This window comes from Meriones unguiculatus, chromosome 2, assembly GCF_030254825.1.
Source record: "Meriones unguiculatus strain TT.TT164.6M chromosome 2, Bangor_MerUng_6.1, whole genome shotgun sequence".
Classification (NCBI taxonomy): domain Eukaryota; kingdom Metazoa; phylum Chordata; class Mammalia; order Rodentia; family Muridae; genus Meriones; species Meriones unguiculatus.
The window spans coordinates 132,247,503-132,266,468 of record NC_083350.1 but is presented as its reverse complement, the minus strand read 5'-3'; positions in this window follow the sequence as shown (position 1 = coordinate 132,266,468).

Sequence of the window (18,966 nt, the reverse complement as noted above, 5' to 3'; positions counted from 1 at the left end):
AGCTTTTGTGTATTTTGAGTCTTTTCCATGTAAGGTTTCATTCTGGTGTAATAAAATCTTCTATAATTAGATAATGGTAGCTGGATAGCCAATGACAGGTACATGTTGCTCCAGCAAGAAGGAGGCTGAGAAAGAAGACTATTTGAATCCAGGACTTCAAGATGAGATCAGGAAACATAATAAAATCCAGTCTCAAAATAAGAAAGTGTCTGTGTATTTGAAAGAAGTAATAGAACATTCGCCTCCCTTGTTCGGAGCCCTGAGTTCAGTCTCCAGCACGATAGATCAACAAAACAAGCTACAGTGTAGTGATGGCTCTCCATTCTGAACACACACTACACACTACTGATACACTCAGCAGGAGAACCTCTGACATGTCAACTATATCACAACAAGGCTGTGAAAATTCAGAATGGAAACAGTAACTCAATTACTGAGATTTCTGGAAAGAAACATAAAATAGCGGGGAAAATAAACATAACTGAGAAACTAGGGTATACACTCTTGATATCCAGTTACAGCTGAGTGAGTCGTTGGAACTGTTTGTATGAAAATTCTGGAATAATTTTCATGACTTCGTGAGTAGCAGATAAGAACTTGAATGCACATGTCCCCGTGCAGTCTGAAGAGAGCTGCTCAGCCAATAGCAGCCATTGCTATCATCTTTTTCTTCCTTGTAAAGCACTCAGCATCATGAGGCCCTAAGACTAAGGCGAAGTCTCAGCATACACTTTTCTGGTCCTGACACTGTAATCCCAGCCCCAGAGCTGGTTCAATGTTTGGTCCCACACAACTGCTGGCTGTCCCTGTCTTGGTTTCTGTCCCATGCCCATTGGCTCCCATTATCCCTATATGTCCCTATAATAGATGAGTGTAGTGCCAATTTTGAAATTTTGGTTTCTTCAAAAAACACAAAATATTATAAGAATATGTTTTCACTTTAATCCCGGGTGTGGGGATACGGAGCCGCTTTGTAGCAGCTGGCTATGGTTTGCCTCGTGCTCTAGCAGAGCACGAGTTTTGCCAGCTGCAGATAGTTTCTGCAATTGTGTGATGTTGGGGATTCTGGGGACTTTTCCAGAGGGTATATCAATGCTAGGTCCCTGAGAAGCAGGGTGGATGGTTGCCTGACTGTTGTTTGGTTGTTAGTTGCTGCTGGTCACTGTTTGTTGAGTAGTTGTGTGCAGAGAAGAAACAGGAGGAAGAAGACATTAGGTATCCTGACCGCAAAAGTCAAACTTGCCCAAATGACTCAATCAATGCCCCTAATCAGCAGGAAGTAATATAATGATATCACCCCCTGACTTTCTCTAGAGATCTCTTTCCCTTCCTCTCTCCTTTTTCTCTAGCATTAGGAAGTTGAAGGGATAAAATAAAGGGGGTAGAGAAGGTTGGAAGGAAGAAGAACTCACAAAGTAGTAAAAGTCTAGCTACATAACAACAGTGTCCAGGAAGCCTATACTGGAATATTTCATCCGGTAAACACAATATTTTAACCAGTGAGCACTAGACGCAATGTTATGAATTTTGACTTCTCTCCATTGTGAACTTGATATTTCTTATAGAAAATGTACCTGACAGATTTTCTTTTCAGGTCAGCAGAGACTTTCATACTCAGCACACACTCTGCTACCTAGAATTATTTATTTAAGAAGAGTGAGGCAGACACAAAGAAGCTCAGAAGGCGAAGCTCACCAAGAAAAAAAAAAAAAAAAAGATGGCCATTATCTTAGAACTTTCAATCCAAAGACAACATAACCATTACATGAGAAACAATGCACCTTCCCTTCCTATTGTCTATAAAAAACAAGTCTGGAATTCAGGATCTGTACTAACTTCTATATTTTATAGGTTCATCTTCTTATATACTTCAATGTGTGTATGTATATCTCTGTGAATGTCATATATACCTCTTTGCCATCCACACGCAAGATACACACTCAGGTACACACACCTAGGTGCCAAATGCATGTCCTATTCTACCTCTGTCTACCTTATTTCCTACAGGCAGGATCTCTCACTGAACCTATTATTAGGCTGGCAAGTCCTAGGGATGAACCTTCTTCCTCTGTTCCTCCTCTATATCTCTGGGCTTACAGATGTACATGGCCACATCTGGATTTTCATGTGGGCTCTGGATATTCAAACATGGATATTCATGCTTTTACAAAATGCTTTTTAAACCACTGTACCATTACCTCATTCCCTCATTTTCTTTTGACAACAAATATCTTTTAAAAAAATCACCATCATGTAGCAAAATCATTTAGCGCTTAGTATTAACCACTTACAAAATCACTTCAATATTTTACCAGAACTCAGCTGACAGCTGAAACATAGTCAACTGTAAACATTGCAGCTTACATGCCTCTCACTTCAGAGATGTTCTTCCCTGTCTCCCACATAATCATCCCATGAAGCCGTTACTGGGACATTAGAAATCACTGGTATTTCAAGAAATGTGCGAAACCATGCTCAAAGGGAGGTGGGTTACACTGTACACAGCTAATAGGGGGAAAACACAAAGTTTTTATATTTTCTTTTTTCCACAGAGCAAAACTTCAGCACATTTTAAAAGATTTTTATCCAGCTTCAACACTGTGTCTGAAAATGGTGGCATGTAAAGTGTATGGTATAAATGTATGGATAATGTAAAACCATATAACAAGCCTGAATGTTAAATCTCCATTTCCTGTAACTAATAAAGGAAAAACCAGGGTGTAAAAAGGATTCCTCTTTGTGGGTATGGCTTCTGGTGGTTTGCTTGGATCGTCCCATATTCATGTACTTGTCAGCCACACTAATTGGACTTAGGTTGTTTTAAAGAAAAGAAGAAGGCATGAGACTAGGAAGAAAACATGGTGGGGAGAATTTGGGAGAGTTGGAGAATAGATAGATTTCATGTATATTCATATACATGCATATGAATTTTCAAAGAATAAAATTTTACAAATAAAAAAGAAAAAGTATTATCTTTTTCTATAACCAAAGGAAAGGATATTATAATCCAAACTTCAATACTAATCATGAATAAGACAGATCTTTTCACATAGGGAATAAATGGATTGCTCTGCCATCTGGAAAAGTTCCTGAGACTACTCACAGCTATCAAGAAAAGAAAACTGAGCATTGTTTTTTTCTGTAATTCTAAGGATTATTGAGAATGTGGGTTGGACAAAGACATGAGTTTAGAAAAAAAATGACATAAATACATACACACACACACATATATATGTATATATATATGTGTGTGTGTGTGTATGTATATATATATATATATACCGAGGAGCCAACCCTGCAGGGTATGCTATATGCAGAATATAGCATAGGACCAAGGACTGAGATCCAAGAGAGAGATCTAATGAAACTGAAGTCCCACTTCCCAACTGAGAACCTAACATCACACATTTTACAGTCTTTGAGAAGAGGCAAGCTGAAAGGAATACTGTATCTGCATGATTGACTCCTAATCCTCTGTCTGAAAACTGCAGCGATGGCTTGAAAGGCTCACTCCTCAAAGCATTGTTGAAGAAGAAAGAAACAACCCTCAAGTACAGTGAGATACTGTAGAAAGTTGAATAAAAGATTTGGCCAGAGCCTCTCAAGATAGACTTGGTATGCCAACCACGCAACAGAGAAAGAAACTGTGTTAAGAAACCTCCCCAGCAAATGGTAACTAGAAAAGATAAACCTGAGTGAGGTAACCCAGAAGCAGAAAAACTAATGGTGGGAATTAGAAAAGATCATCCTGAGTGAGGTAACCCAGAAGCAGAAAGATACACATGGTATATACTCACTTATAAGTGGATATTAGTCATATAGCATAGGATAAACATACTAAAATCTATATTCCTAAAGAAGCTGAACAAGAAGGAGGACCCTGCATAAGATGAACATTCCTTACTCAGAATGGCAAATGGGATGGACATTGGAAGAGGGAGAAAACAGGGAACAGGACAGGAGCTTACCACAGAAGACCTCTGAAAGACTGTACCCAGCACTGTATCAAAGCAGATGCTGAGACTCATAGCCAAACTTTGGGCAGAGTGCAGGGAATCTTATGAAAGAAGGGGGAGATAGAAAGACCTGGAGGGGACAGGATCTCTACAAGGAGACTAACAGAACCAAAATATCTGGGCCCAGGGTTCTTTTCTAAGACTGATATTCCAACCAAGGACCATGCATAACCTAGAACCCCTGCACAGATGTAGCCCACGGCAGATCAGCATCCAAATGGGTTCCCTTGTAAGAGGAACAGGGACTATCTCTGACATGAAGCCAGTGTCTGGCTCTTTGATCACTGTCCCCTGGGGGGGGGGGGAGTGCAGCTATACCAGACCATAGAGGAACACAATGCAGGAAGTCCTGATGAGACCTGATAGGCTAGGTTCAGATAGAAAGGGGAGAGGACCTTCCCTATCAATGGACTGAGGGAGGAACATGGAAGAGAAGAGGGAGAGTGGGATTGGGAGGAATGATGGAGGGGCTACAGCTGGGATAAAAATGAATAAACTGTAATAAAAAATAAAAAGAAACGAACTGGCATTATAGTCTGGCTCCTGAGTTCAGATTGTCCTGACTGGTCAATTTTTGTTCAGCATTCAATAACTTCCATCAATCTGGGGGGAAAAAAAGAAAGAAAAGAAAAAAAGAATCCTCCCTAGAAGACAGTGGGATTATATATTTAAGGCACCACCTAAAGAACTAACTACAAGCAAATAAACAAACAGACAAAAAGACAAGAAAACCATATCCAGCAAAATAAAGCCTGTCAAAAATGAAGGCTGACTAACTACTGCAAGATTTATTTATATGTGTACTATAGTTATACCTAGTATTGCTTGGTAATCCACTTAAAGCACTAAAATTGTTCAGGATAAAAATGGGTGACATGAGAAAATATTTCTAATTCATGAAAACCTCCTGCACAAGTGCAGGTTTTATATTTCCTTTCTTAACTGTTTAAAAGGAAGTTAGATCAAATTATATTAATATAACCTCCCACTGAGTCTATATCACCTGGGGTGTAAGGTATTACCAACAGTAGCTCAAAGCTGGTGAAAAACAAGTATTGGGAAAAGCTAGTGAGTCTAGGTACTAACTGGAAGCCAGACAACAACCAATAAGGAAAAGGGCTGCTATAAAGAGCAACTACATGGAAACGATGAACAGTGACATGATGCTTCTCTCCTGAAATATTTTGTTGATTATATATCAGCAATGAGTTACAATAAAATAAATTAATCCCTGATTTCATTTGCAATACAGACTGATTTGGAAAACAATACAGATTAGATTAGCTCAAATGAATAAAATTGAAAGGCATTATTTGTCTTCTTAAACATCAAGGGATATATTAAAACATTTTATATGTTGGCTAAAATATGTCTAATGTTGCCTTAGAATTATGGTTGTAAGTTCAAACAAAACCTTAAAATTCACTTGTGGAAGTTCTGAAAACCCAAATGTTCCGGTAATGGTGAAAAAGATAAGCAGGAAACCTCCAGAAGCCTAGAGCAGACAATGGGAAGGAGGGAGGCTTGTTTCCTGGAGGGTTTGGTAACTAACAACTGTTCATGCAGTGACAGGTCGTTGGCTGATACAGGGAAGACAGAGAAAGAAAAACATGTCCTCTGGATGTTTACACTGCCATGAGTGGGCTAGGCCAATGGTATGGGATAAGTGTGGAAAGTTAGAGAGACAGCACTCCCTGACAGTTGATGCAGTGGGTAGTTACAGGTGAGGTAGAGGTCTTTAGTCAAACATTCGGGTGTCTTTGAAGGCATTAGAATGAAAGTAGTCTTTGTACCAGCAGACTGAGTACAGTTCTGGCCTGGGCATGAGCTGCCATGCTACATGCCTATTGCCTTTATAATTCAGAGCTGAAGCACCCGTTTTTCTCAGGCCTAAGCTTGTCACCTTCAGACCACAACTTAACCCATGCTTACTCAGACTACTACGGCATCTACCGTTTCTGTCGGTTTCCTGGATGTAGATATTGGTCCTTCTTGACCTCTGTAAGCTAATTTCTTAGAGTAAGTCTTTTTTATCTAAATAAGCCTTGCCAATGCCGTTTCTCTGGAGAGCAGGTCAACAGTGAGTAATTGCTTCCTGGTGTTTCTGGTGTTCGCATTCGCTAACATAGTCACAAAATGTAAGCCCCATGGCTTAGATCAGTGCTTCCTGGGCATGAGTGCTCACTTTCTGTCCCGGGGGCCTTGCTGAAGTGCAGTTATCAGTGGATAAGCAAAGGGCAGACTCATATTAATACACATTAATACACCTTAAAAGTAGCCTTTCTTTATTCTTGGCTAAAACTTCGTGATGATGCTGAGCATGCTCGAGGCATTTCTGTCGATCATTTTAATCTTTTATATGTGCCTTATGACTTTGAGAAACACAACTGAAAAATGAGTCTACTACCATTTCTTTTCAAAATTATGACCTCAATTGAGCATGCTCAGGAATGTATTTCTAAACTAAGTATGCCCAGGAATGGGCCAATGACTAAATGAATATTTATAGGTTACCTGAAAAAAGTCCTCATGCTTCCTTTTTTCCAGAGAGAGCATACTTTGGAAATGAAACCAGGGCTCTCATGCTTGGAGAGATGATAAACTTTTCTCTTCCTTTTATTATCCTTGCTCTTGGCTTTGCACATAGTCAGATACGAACCTATCACATTTGGTTACACAGTTTCTGGTTCAGCAGGGTTAGGTTGACAGAGAGATTGAAACTCAGTATTTCTGACAAGACTCCAAGTAGTACCAGACCAAGCAGCAGACCTGTACATCAGGAAGCCAAGATTTAGAGAGTCCGTTTTAATTGAAAATAAAGTGACTGCAGGTGATTCCAGGCTAGCATCATATTCAGTCTGGGTTTTTCCATTTATCAAGGCAAAGCTACGGTTCAAGTATAAATCAGGAGTTTCACTCATGAGGGAAATATGTCACTCGTGATACCTGGTCTCTGTTTCTGGTCTACCAGCCAGCCTCAAGTTGGTGACAGTGTATGAGGAAGAAAAACGGTAATGGATAAAACAGCAGCCGTTCGCTCCCCTTGGGCAGAGCCAGCCCACCTTTCCAAGTGTTATCTTCTGTCTATGCAATGCAGCAGGCAGAATTCAGCCCACTAAGTGGAACTAAGTCCTCGCAGCAAACCTTTGCTTCCTCAGACAGCCCCGTATCAACGCATTCTTCCCGACAGCCCCTCAGCTGGCTTGCCTATCTCAATGAAACAGCAGTGTGTGCTGCTGAGTTACTTTCATGGGATCAAGTCTATCAATAGGAAAAATTATGCCATATATTAAAATGACGTTTAGTCAATTTTGCAATGAAAAGCCTTCATTTGTGACAGTCCAAATCATCTCTTCAATATTCTTATTGTGGATTATAGAAAAGAAAATGCCAACATCCATTTTCCATTTAGTCTTAGGTTAAAATTTTGCAATAACTTGTCTCTGCTAGACAAAATCACCTGTTTTAAAGCAGCACGAGCAGAAATCAGACTAACGAAACGTAAAAATGTCTCTCCATGAGTGAAAGGAGGCAGCTGCAGCTGTTATAAGGAAGGAAAAAAACAACAACAACAACAAAAAACTGTTCTGTTTCATCCTAACTTCTAAATACATAGACATGTGACTAGAAGAGTCATCCAAGGTTTGAAGACCCAGTATTTCCTTAGACTCATTACGTGTTCTGTGGACAGTATTTTAAGCCTTTCTGTGTCAGAAAATATCAAGTGTGTGCAAAACAGAAGTAGAAGGGTATTTTCACTCTACATTATGAATTAAATCCAGAGTAACCTATCGCTCCATACTGACTTTCTCATTCCCACAGCTGTTGTGTTTGACATTTGACACTTTTTAAAGAATCAAAAAGAAATGTAGTTTTTTTTTTCCATATATTCATCTCCCTGTTTTCTAATACTGTGAGATAAGTAACTAGTCAAGAAAATCAGATGTTCCAATTAGGGAACCATCCCATGTGTGCTGTAATGCGGTTTAGTGGATGCATCACTAAATCTAGACTGGGCGCCATGCAACATTTTCCCGACAACCCAAAGGCTCTTCACATCACATGGCAGATATATACAAATTCTGGTTTAATAAAACACAGCATTTTTACTAAATGCTAAGGCAGTGATAGGACTCAGATGCTCCATAGCTAAAATAAAGCCTGGTATTGGCTCAACTCGGTATTTTCCAGCACCTGGATCTTGCTGTTTCTCTCACACAGAAAATCATTGGCCTAATGCTAAGGGTAACTTGACACCTTATATGTGGGTTCATGAAATCCAGTAAATTACCTCAAGGATATAGAGATGGCTTTCAAGGTATTAGTTTCCAGTGTGTTAGTAGAACCAAGCCATGGATTTTCACCAAGCATACTGAAGAATTCTGGGGCTTGGAGGTGAGCAGTTTAAGAGTTTTCAGCCAATAGGTGAAAAACTTCTCCCTTGGCATTAACGTCTCACTTCAGTGTCATGGTCATTTGTGCTCCTGTTCTCTGCTGGTTGTTTGTGCTCTGCATTAAGGCGTTTCCACAACAGGATAATTGGTTTTAAAAAATAGGTTTTTGCATCTCTTTAATGAAAATAACACTTTATGGCAGTTTTCATTAATAACAATTTATGAACTCATGAAACGGAAGTGAACTAACATCTACTGAATGGCAACCATGTGTGCACTTTGGGAAGCATTTCATATGCATGATCTCACTTAATTGGCACCCAAACCCTTCCGAGTGGTTGTTAACTCCACTTCGCAGATGAGAAAACAGAACCTTGGAGCGGGCAGACTTCTCCATGGTTCCACAACCCGTCACGAATGGATTCTAATGTGAATTAATAGACGTTTCATTTTGAGACATTGTGATTACAACACACACTAGGATACTGTAATAAACTAATTAGATAATGTAATTTAACCAACATAGCAGTTTATTTGATTGATTTATGTTTCTTAATTTTCTAGTTATGAAAGTAATGTAGCTCATAAAATCTTATAATACAGAAAACCTTAGCGAACTCATGAACCTTACCTGATAATCCTACCACTTAGGAAGAAGGATCAATAATAATAAATGGACTCATATAAACTCAAATTTTGCACATTTAAACTTAAAACATCCTTTTTATAACTCATACTTGAACTTAAAATGCAATGCCTATCTCCTGTATTATTAAAATGGTTCTAATTATTTCCATGTTTTCCATATTTTTGAAGACACTGCAATTCAAACTTTTCTGTTGTTTCAAATCATAGTTTTTCTTTAAAAACAAAACAAGAGAGCAGTGTGTGACAATAAAGACAACTTGGCATTGGAAATCCAGAAAAGTGAATTCAAGGTTTGTTGTTTGCTAGCTGTAAGTCAGTGGGGGAAAGTCTTTTGACCATTTAGGTATTAATTTATTTTGAAAAAGAGAAGAATTAGAATATGTACCACTTTTCAAATACATTAAATTCAAAGAAGTTGTAATTATTATGTAAGTTCTGAAATTAGGATGTTTAAAAGAATGATATATTTGTACACCCAAAGATGCTGGCAGTGACGGAGGGGAAAGGCAGAGACTCCTGACTTGTGAATTAGATTTGAGTGACATATGTCACATTCCATTAGTGGTCTACAGAAATTTAGTGAAATTATGATTGTGACAAGTGCTAACATATCATTAGGTAATATGCACTATTTCTGCATTTCCATGGATTTTATTACCTAAAACAGAAAATTTAAAAATGGAAACTCCAACCCTTTAAAATGTATAATGTTCTTTTGTGTTATTAGACATATTTGATGAACTAGTTTGTATTTGAGAAAAACAATTTAAACAATTCCTTCTGGGTTCAAGACTGCATAGACACGTAGCAACCAATGAGGATTTCTCTTGAAAATGGGGCAGCTCGTGAGTGCGGCTTCTCCTTGTACACAACTGCCTTTATTTCTAGACAGCAGGATGTCTCTCAAGATTGAAAAGCACAGTGATCCTTTTCATTTCGCTACAGATGGACTCGTCAAAAGAACAAAATTTTAAGGAAAAGAAAGAGCTGAGCTTTTATTAATAGGAATTTCAACATGATTACTAGAAACTAATTTTGAGAAAGACGCTGAAGTCTCTGTTCCTCAAAAGTATTGTCATTTTCTTGCTGTTTGTTCTTTGATGACTGATTCACCCACCACCTTTCTAGAAGTTTTCAGTTCTTTGTTTGTTTGTTTGTGTGTTTGAGATAACTTTTCTTCTTTTTTTTTTAGACATAAAGAATTTTATTATCAAATGTCAAGAAAAAGCAATGACTAAGACTGTGTTTTATATACAGTTGTAAAATCTGTGTGGGGAAAATGTAGATAGAACCAAAGCATAACTGAGGTAGTGCTGAGACATCAGGACCATGGCTAATTGGTTCCTGAACAGAGCTCGCTCTGTGGATAGCATGTGTGAGGTCATAGGTTCCATTCTCAACACCGTAATAATTAGCAAAAATTAAAACAGCTGTACTTTATTGAGAGGTTAGCTCAGGCTGTACTGTGTTAGCTTATGTCTACACTTTTTCATGGAACATTTTTATGGACTATCGAATTTAATCCTTCTTGCTTACTTTTTGAGATAGGATCTCACTTTCATTCATTATTCTCTCAATAGATCACATGCATATAAAATTCTACATGCTGTATATCTCTTTTAAGATAAGTTCCCAATAAAGGTAAATAACAGCTATACATCAAGTTTTACTAAAAAACATAGAGGCTCTTTGAAGTATTTTTTCTATTTGGAAAACATCACTTAGGACTATTGATAAAATGAGGGACCTATGTACTGACAAGGACTGGGTAAATCAGGAATTAGCCATTAAGAAACTAGACATTGCAGTCCAGCAACTTCTGAAAGTCTGAACTGAATGAATTAGTGCAGAAGTAGTGAAGCAGATCTAGGAGCAACTCAGCGAGGTCTTGAGGTAATCAGCTTGGCGTGCCCTTCCATACCCCATGTCTCCCTTGTTTCTGTAGAAACGTATGATAAGATGAATTTCCATTCATACCCCTGCATGGTCTCTCTTAACTGCCTAACTATTGAGGCTCACCAGTTAATGATGAGCCTCAAAAACATGTTTCTCAAAAACATAAAAATACATTAGCTAAAAATGAGAATGTCCTGAACACAGGAAAATAACACATCTATCAGATTTTTTTCTTATTTTGGTCTACACTGTTTATAGAACTAAGCCAACTCATAAAATTATCCATCATTTCCAAGACGCATGTGTATAGCAAGGCAATGCATCACACTGGTGATATAACATTGGTGTGTAGACTCACGTATCCTCTCCATACACGATGCTCATTTGATCACTCCACATTTATTGGTACAGACTATGGCCATCATGCCAACAAAAACTGCCATTGATGCTTTGTAAGACACACAGCATTAGAGAAATCCCAATAATACTAATGCGTAGCACTGTGTCTGTGTACAAGTGTAACCATGTGTGTGCATGGCTGCAAGCGAGATACACTCCCCTGACTAGAAACAGAAGTCACAGCTCCGTTTTTGATTACCATTTGTAAAGATGCCATCACTGTGGGTAACATAAGAGTGTGTAAAGAAAAGGGGGTAACATCCCAAAACTTGTAAGTACAAGAGTTTATTTTTATAATGACACATTTATTGAATTCTACATGGGCCTTTATTGAGTTCTGAACAGACCACAGTTGGAATCTCCATTGGCTCCATCCATTATTGTAAATAGAACTCATTGTTTGCGGCTATTTACCTCTCTTTCTGCTTCTCCTAAGTTACTACCCATGACTGAAAGTTTGAACAAGTTGATGAATTTTGCCATAACTTGTAAATGGTTCTGGTTCTGGTTCAGCAAACTGGACGTATCTCTTTGGATCTTTCACCTCTGCACATGGGAGGTAAAGAAGCCTGAGGGGGGAGAGCTGACATGGAAGTTCTCGGGAACAAAGACAATACTGCAGTGCACTCAAACACATACTCACTGCTTCCTACACCTTCTCTGGTTTCATCTGTTGAACCATGCCACATTTAAATAATCCACAGGTCTCTCAAGGCTTTAGCCTTTCCCTATGTGCACAGCAGTGAAAACCTTCACATGAATGAGTCAGAGAAACAGAGCAGAACTAGAACTGTTCTCCTGGCCACTGCCCTACTTCCAAGAGCACAAAGGGACACTTTTCCCTTTGTTTATTATCAGATAGGTCCTGCAAACTGAAGCCATCTGTTCCACAAAATTCTAAGGATTGGGTCGAGGGAACCTTAAACCAAGAAACCATTTCACCAAATGGTTTCACCAAATGGTCACTCAGAGCATCTAGCATCTGGCTCATCCCTAAAAGCTCAGAATGTGATATGTTTCAGATGGCCATCCTTCTCAGGAATGCTACCCAGTTCAATGTGCTCTGAAATGTGATGTAGTAAGCTACTTAATAGTCATTATAAAGGCTTAAAATGTAAAAAATATAAAAATTATTCATGTTGTACCATATAAAATGACTCCCACAATTTTGTGTAGTTCTCTGTGTTATCTACTATTTTTGTGTAATTATATCATCATATTCTTTTTATAGCTTGAGTGTTTGATGTAGGTGATTATATTTAATCATGAATGTTCATGTGTGACATCAACTTTCACCTTACTTGAGACAGAGTCTCTTTGTTGTTCACTAGCTACCTAGCTTGCTCCGAAGTTTCCAGAAATTCAAGTCTCTGTCTCCCACCTCACCTCTCCTGAGGTTACAGATGTATGCTACCATGTGTGGTTTTATGTAAGTTCTTGGAATCAAAACTGAGGTCCTCTAGTTTACATGTCAAGTAGTTTACCCTCTATGTCCCCATCCTATAGCAGCATATTCCATAATCTATCTGAGAGATCTGTTTCTCATTTTATGTTTTTATATTTAACAAAATATTAAAAGCACATCTATTAAAATGCATTAGCAAACTATTGTGCAAATATTTTCCAGTTTAATTTTAAATATTTTAGAGAATAATGTGTTTGTGTGTTAATATGCACATTTTCAGTTTTTATAACTCGTGGCTATGCTAAATATGTATAAATACCCTTGATGTCCTCAGCAGCTTGATACACTGACTCATAGAAAGTTAGTCCTCTCAAAAAGACTGCATGAGTGTCTCTATCACACTATCTTGCATCAACATAAGACATGCCACAGGACAAAAACATGATAATTGTCTAAGCATTGTGATATCCATAAGGTTTGCTAGTGTGATTTAACCACGTCTTCTTCCTTTCCTTAATAGAGAAGAATCTAAGTATTTTGCTACAGCCTGCACCACGTGTGTCCTGATTCGTAATGGGGCCCTGTCTTCATGTCCTCTTCCAAACTCCATCCACTACATAGAATTTCAGTGTTTTTGAGAAGACAGGAGACACTGATTGCACCTTAAACGCCTGCAGCAGAAAGAAGTCCCTTGGCATTGGAACATGTTTGTAGTTACTCATTTTTGCATTAATCTTATTCATCGTAACAATAGAGTGAATTCACATCTTTATATATATTCAATGTCTGCATACCTAGTGTGCTGGTCAAACCAAGGTATTAGCATTTTTATGCACTTTGTTCTTTTTGCAGCTTTCAAATCCCTCTCCCCTGGTTCTTCATGAATGATGTAACAAGTTCCTGTAAACTAACCATCTGCTGCACCACACAACACTAGAGATTATCCCCCCTATGCTTTGATCCCCTTATCTATTCTTCCTGCATTCTCCCTCCTCCTCACCTTTCCCAACCTCTAGGAATTACTATTTCATATTTTGAATAATTTGTTCTTACAATGAACATGTGAACAAGAACATGCAATATTTGCTTTATCTATTTCATTTATTTCATATAGTATCTCCCATTTGAACCTATTTTTTACGTGTGACATCATTTTATTTTTATGGGAAAGACTGAATAATATTCCATATGTATGCATAACACAATTTTCAAAATTCATTCTCTATTGACAGGCATTGAAATGATATCATGTTTTGGCAAACATGGTGTGCAACTGTCTTTTCAACAGAATGATTTTCTTTACATTGCATATAAACTCCAAAGTGGGACTGCTGGATCATAAAACAATTTACTCTTAATTTGCTAAGAACCTCCATACTATTTTCCATAGTATCAATACTAATTTACATTCTCTTAAGAAATACATGAGTTTGTTTACCTTCACTCACTCACTAGAATCTCTTTTATTGGGATAGAAGGTGTCTTTTCCATAATAATATAATTTCTCTTAAATATAAAAATTTTCCATATATTCCTTTGTTTGTGTTTTTATGATATTTATAGTTTTATCATATTTCCTTCCATCTTACATGCTTCAATATTCTGTGGTTTTGTTTTCAGTGATTAGTCTTCTTATTCACACCTAAGTCTCCCCTGATGCCTCTCCTCCGAAATCCCCTCTCTTCAAATATCTACTGCAAGCGAATTTTACTCTCAGCTGACCATAAGTAACCTCACAGCGTGCTTTAGGCAATCACCAACATATTGACTGATAACTGCTTATGAAGTATTTTCTGTATATTAAATTTTTTAAGAGATTAATTAAGATAGTAGTCTTTTAGGATCGAAGTGAGTAAAATGTTTAATCATAAGGAGAAAGGCTGGTTAGACTTAAATTCTTGGGTTTCACGGTCAATATTTGGTGGCCTCTCACCCATAGCTGATAACTTTCAGAAGACTACTATTTTGCATTAAGATATAAATCTGAATCCTAAACATGTCTCTGCCTTTCTCATGTTCCCAATTCCACATATATTTATGTTTCCCCCACTAGAATGTCAAGTCTTGTCCTGTGAGACAGATGGTGCAAGCTGTTTGGCTTCCTAGCTAGTTTCCAGTTAAATATTCACTGTCTTAGTGTCATTTCCATGAAGAGACAACATGATCATGGCAACGCTTATAACAGAAATAATTGGGGACTGGATTACTGTTTTGAAGATTTAGTCTATTGTCATCATGGCGGGAAGCATAGTTACAGGAAGGCCTGGTACTGGAGGAGCAGCTAAGAGCTACATTGTGATTCATAAGAAAAAAATGGAAGGGAGTGAGAAGAGAGGAAGAGAGGGAGACAGAGAGAGGATATGAGGGAGAGAGAGAGACAGAGAGAGACTGTGCCTAATATGGGCTTTTGAATGGTAAAGCCCTCTAACAAGAGCACACCTCCTCTAACAAGGTCACACCTAATCCTTTCAAACAGTTCCACTCCCTGGTGACAAAGCATTCAAACCATTCTTATTTAAACCACCACACTGGCCAAAGAAGAAAACCTACTCTCACAAACACAGTCTCAAGCTCAAACTCTCAGTCTTTCAAAACAAGAGGAGATAGAGACACTTGGTGCTACATGACAAACTTCAGAAAGCCAAGTGAAAGAAAAGTTATATTCTGAGATGAGGAAAGCCTTTCCAAATTTCAGGTTTTCCTTTTATAGTCATGCCATTTGCTGTGTTTGTATTATTGAATGCATCACATGAGATTCATTTTAAAATATATAAAATCAATTTTATTTCACTTATTAAATTACACACACATTAAACTCACTTTTGCAGCCAATTCCATCCTTAAAAAAGGTTCCAGTTTCTTTAAAAAGAATTCACTCCTACTTAAGTTACAAGACACAGATGCAACCTCCAATAAGTCAGAAAGTTAGAGGCTCCTGCCACAATACATTCATCACACTCACGTTTTCTTTTAATCATATGGTGTGCACCTGATACTAAGGGATAAGCTTCCAGGACTTCAGATTTCTTTGTCTGAGTCCACATTCTATTCAATATAATGAGTTTTCTGCATATGCTAGTCTTTTAAATGTCATACCTCAAAGATGTGTGAGAATATATCTATCCCTAGATATAGATATAGATGCCAATAAAGAACCAAAATGAGAAAAGACAGCCAATATGTTAAGAGTTCAGGAGTGTGGTTTTCCAGTAAAAAGAAGAATAGAGACATTCAAAAACAAGAATAGCTTTCCTCTTGGGCTAAGAATTTTTTTTTCTTCATGAAATGCATAACCTGCCAGTCTTGGCAGGTTTCCCTGGGACTCAATTGAAACAAGATCGTTGTCTTTTCTAATATGTAATTCCTGTCTCATTTGACTAACCAAGTTTAATGACATCTTAAGCACGATAGAAAAAACTAAGCTGCCTGAAAGGAAAAATTTTGCAGACAAGCATAGCATGTGACCTGATACCTATGAAGTTTCATTGTGAGGGAGAATGGGACCATCCATAACTCTCTTCAGGATGATAACAGGAAAAATAGCCCAACTCAAAGAAGATTAAAAATAAAATGGCTTTCATTCTTTCAAGCATAAGAAGCAAACTGGTCCTCAATAGGCGTGGCTATAATAGCTGACAGCATGCTGGTCCTTGGCCAATCTTGATACAGAAACAACTGTGATGTATGTTCTGATATGTAACTGTGCTTTTATATGGTTCAGCTTACTTAATGTGAAGGATTAGCTTGAGAAAGTTAGTGAATGTCACAAATATGTAAGTCAGTATTTTGAATACCTTTGTGTGACTCAGAATAAGGTTAATACAAACATAGTGCACATTAGTCTTGAACCAGAACAACTTTTTGTCTACACATTTAGTTGGTTATTACTATTAAAAAGATTATGAGAAGGTAAATTTGGAGCCAAGAGAAACTAAGTCCAATTTTACTAAGCTATTACATTTTTATAGCATCAAGAAATAACATCAGGAAATGTGTGTTTGATAAAAATTCAGTAACTGTAAAACACAAGCATTTTCACCTCATCAAGAGGAAACTTACCTGAGCATAGTGATGCACTCAGGGGGGCAGAGGGAGATGGGTCGCTCATCTTGAGGCCATTCTGGTCTACAAAGCAAGTCCAAGACAGCCAAGGCTACACAGAGAAACTCTGTCTCAAAGAAGAAGGAGGAGGAGAAGGAGGAGGAGAAAAAACAGGAATAAATGGAGGAGGAGGAAGTGGAAGAGGAAGAGAAGAAGAAGAAAAAGAAGAAGAAGCTCATTCAAAGAAGAGTGCAGACCCCAAGTTTTCTTCCGTTAGTTTAGTTCTTCATACCACAAAGATCTCCTAGAGATATATTTCCTGGGGGTTTTTAACTGTTTCACCTACATTATTTTCTTTCATGACTATCTTGGAAGTTATATGGAATGTTCATATGGAGGGGAAAACTAGAACTTAGAAAGTCTTTAAATCTTCTTGAAGCAGCCCATTTTGCATCATTTATAATTCCTTCCCCTTAGTTGTCAACATCCTGTCATGTGTGCATATCTCTTTACTTTGGCTAAAATTCCCACCAGGGAAGGAATGTGTTTTCCGTACATGCATATCTTCTATTCTGCTCATCTTGGTGACTCACTAGAAACTCTTTACTTTTTTTTAGTAAGTTGGGAATGCATATTTTAGATACCTGTGTGACAATTCACTAAATATCTCTTCTGTTTCTCTGTTAGTGTTGGCTCATTAGAATATATGAGTTTCTCCATACATCTCCCTTAAAACAAAAGCTAACAGAGTATATTTTTGATAAACATCTCTTTAAGCTGTATTTTCAAAGATAAGTTGACACTGCCTCTTGGATATTCTGTTTCAAACATTACTCTTCTTCCATATGAAAGTTGGTTTTCCTGGAATATATTTAGATCTTTACCCTCAGACAAGAACAAGGTAATTATTCCCTTAAAATTTAATAAAACTTTTAATTGTGTTTTGTTGTGTACTTCCTAGAGTCTTTCCTCTGTCCATTGGGACCACTATAATAAAATATCAACAAAGATTAATTTAAACAGACTAAAGTTAATTAAACAATAAAAAATAATTTCTCATATTTCTTCAGGATAGGAATTTGAAGATCAAGCACATGCTGTATCTGTTGAGGACTCTGTTCCTCCTATGAAAATGCATGTCTTCATCATATATGCTCATGTAAGGAGATCAGAGTGTGAGGAAGCATTTCGTAAGAGGGCTGTATTGGGTCTGGATAGGTGGGTCCTTGGGCATTTGACTTGCTGTGCAAGTATGAGAACTAAGTATGAGGACGTAAGTTTGAATCTACAGAACCAGCGCAAACAAGACAGGCATGCTTGTAATTACATGCCTGTAATTCCAGCATTACAAGGTGAACACAGAAGAACACAGCTTTCTGAGCCTTAGCTTACCTACCTTAGCATGGAAGTTAGGGAGAAACCTTATCTAAAGACCATAGGATAAGAGAACAGAGATGAACACCTAATGTCCTCCTCTTTCATATGGGATGCATGTTATCCATATTCATGTGTCACAGAATATGACACAAACAGAAAACAAAATAAATTATTAAAGGGTATCGACCCCAGACTGGGGTCTTTAATCCAGTAACCCCTATAATCCAGTAACCTCCGTAGGACTTATCTTTTGATATGTTGCATTGGGGTTACAATTTCAACATGTAGAATCTGGGCACATACAAGCTTATATTACGTAATTGACTTCATGGTAGTATAATTTTAACCTTTAAAATTTACCATCAGTTAAATGATATTCAGGTATTCTGTTACAAGTCCTTCACACTGTGTTTTGGAAAAGATGTTAGGTGATTTTATCAATGTGCAAGCATCATAGAATATCCTTATAATGTAAGGGGACTATCCTAGCACACACCGACCGAACATAACCATAAATGTCAAGCTTTTACATAAGTATAATACTCTATTCTTGCTTATACCCACATAAATACAGAAGTGAGTAATGTCTTTTGTTGGCAATATTATAAGATATTAGGAATTTTCACCCACATATTAATCTAACAGGTCTATCCTCCCATAGCATGGCTCTAAGTCCTTATTGGATGTACTGTATTTCCTATGCAAAACTAAAACTCATAATGTAGTAATTATAATTCTATTAAACTAAGAAAAAAAAATCTCTATCCAAGAAGATCTGATTTAGTACATA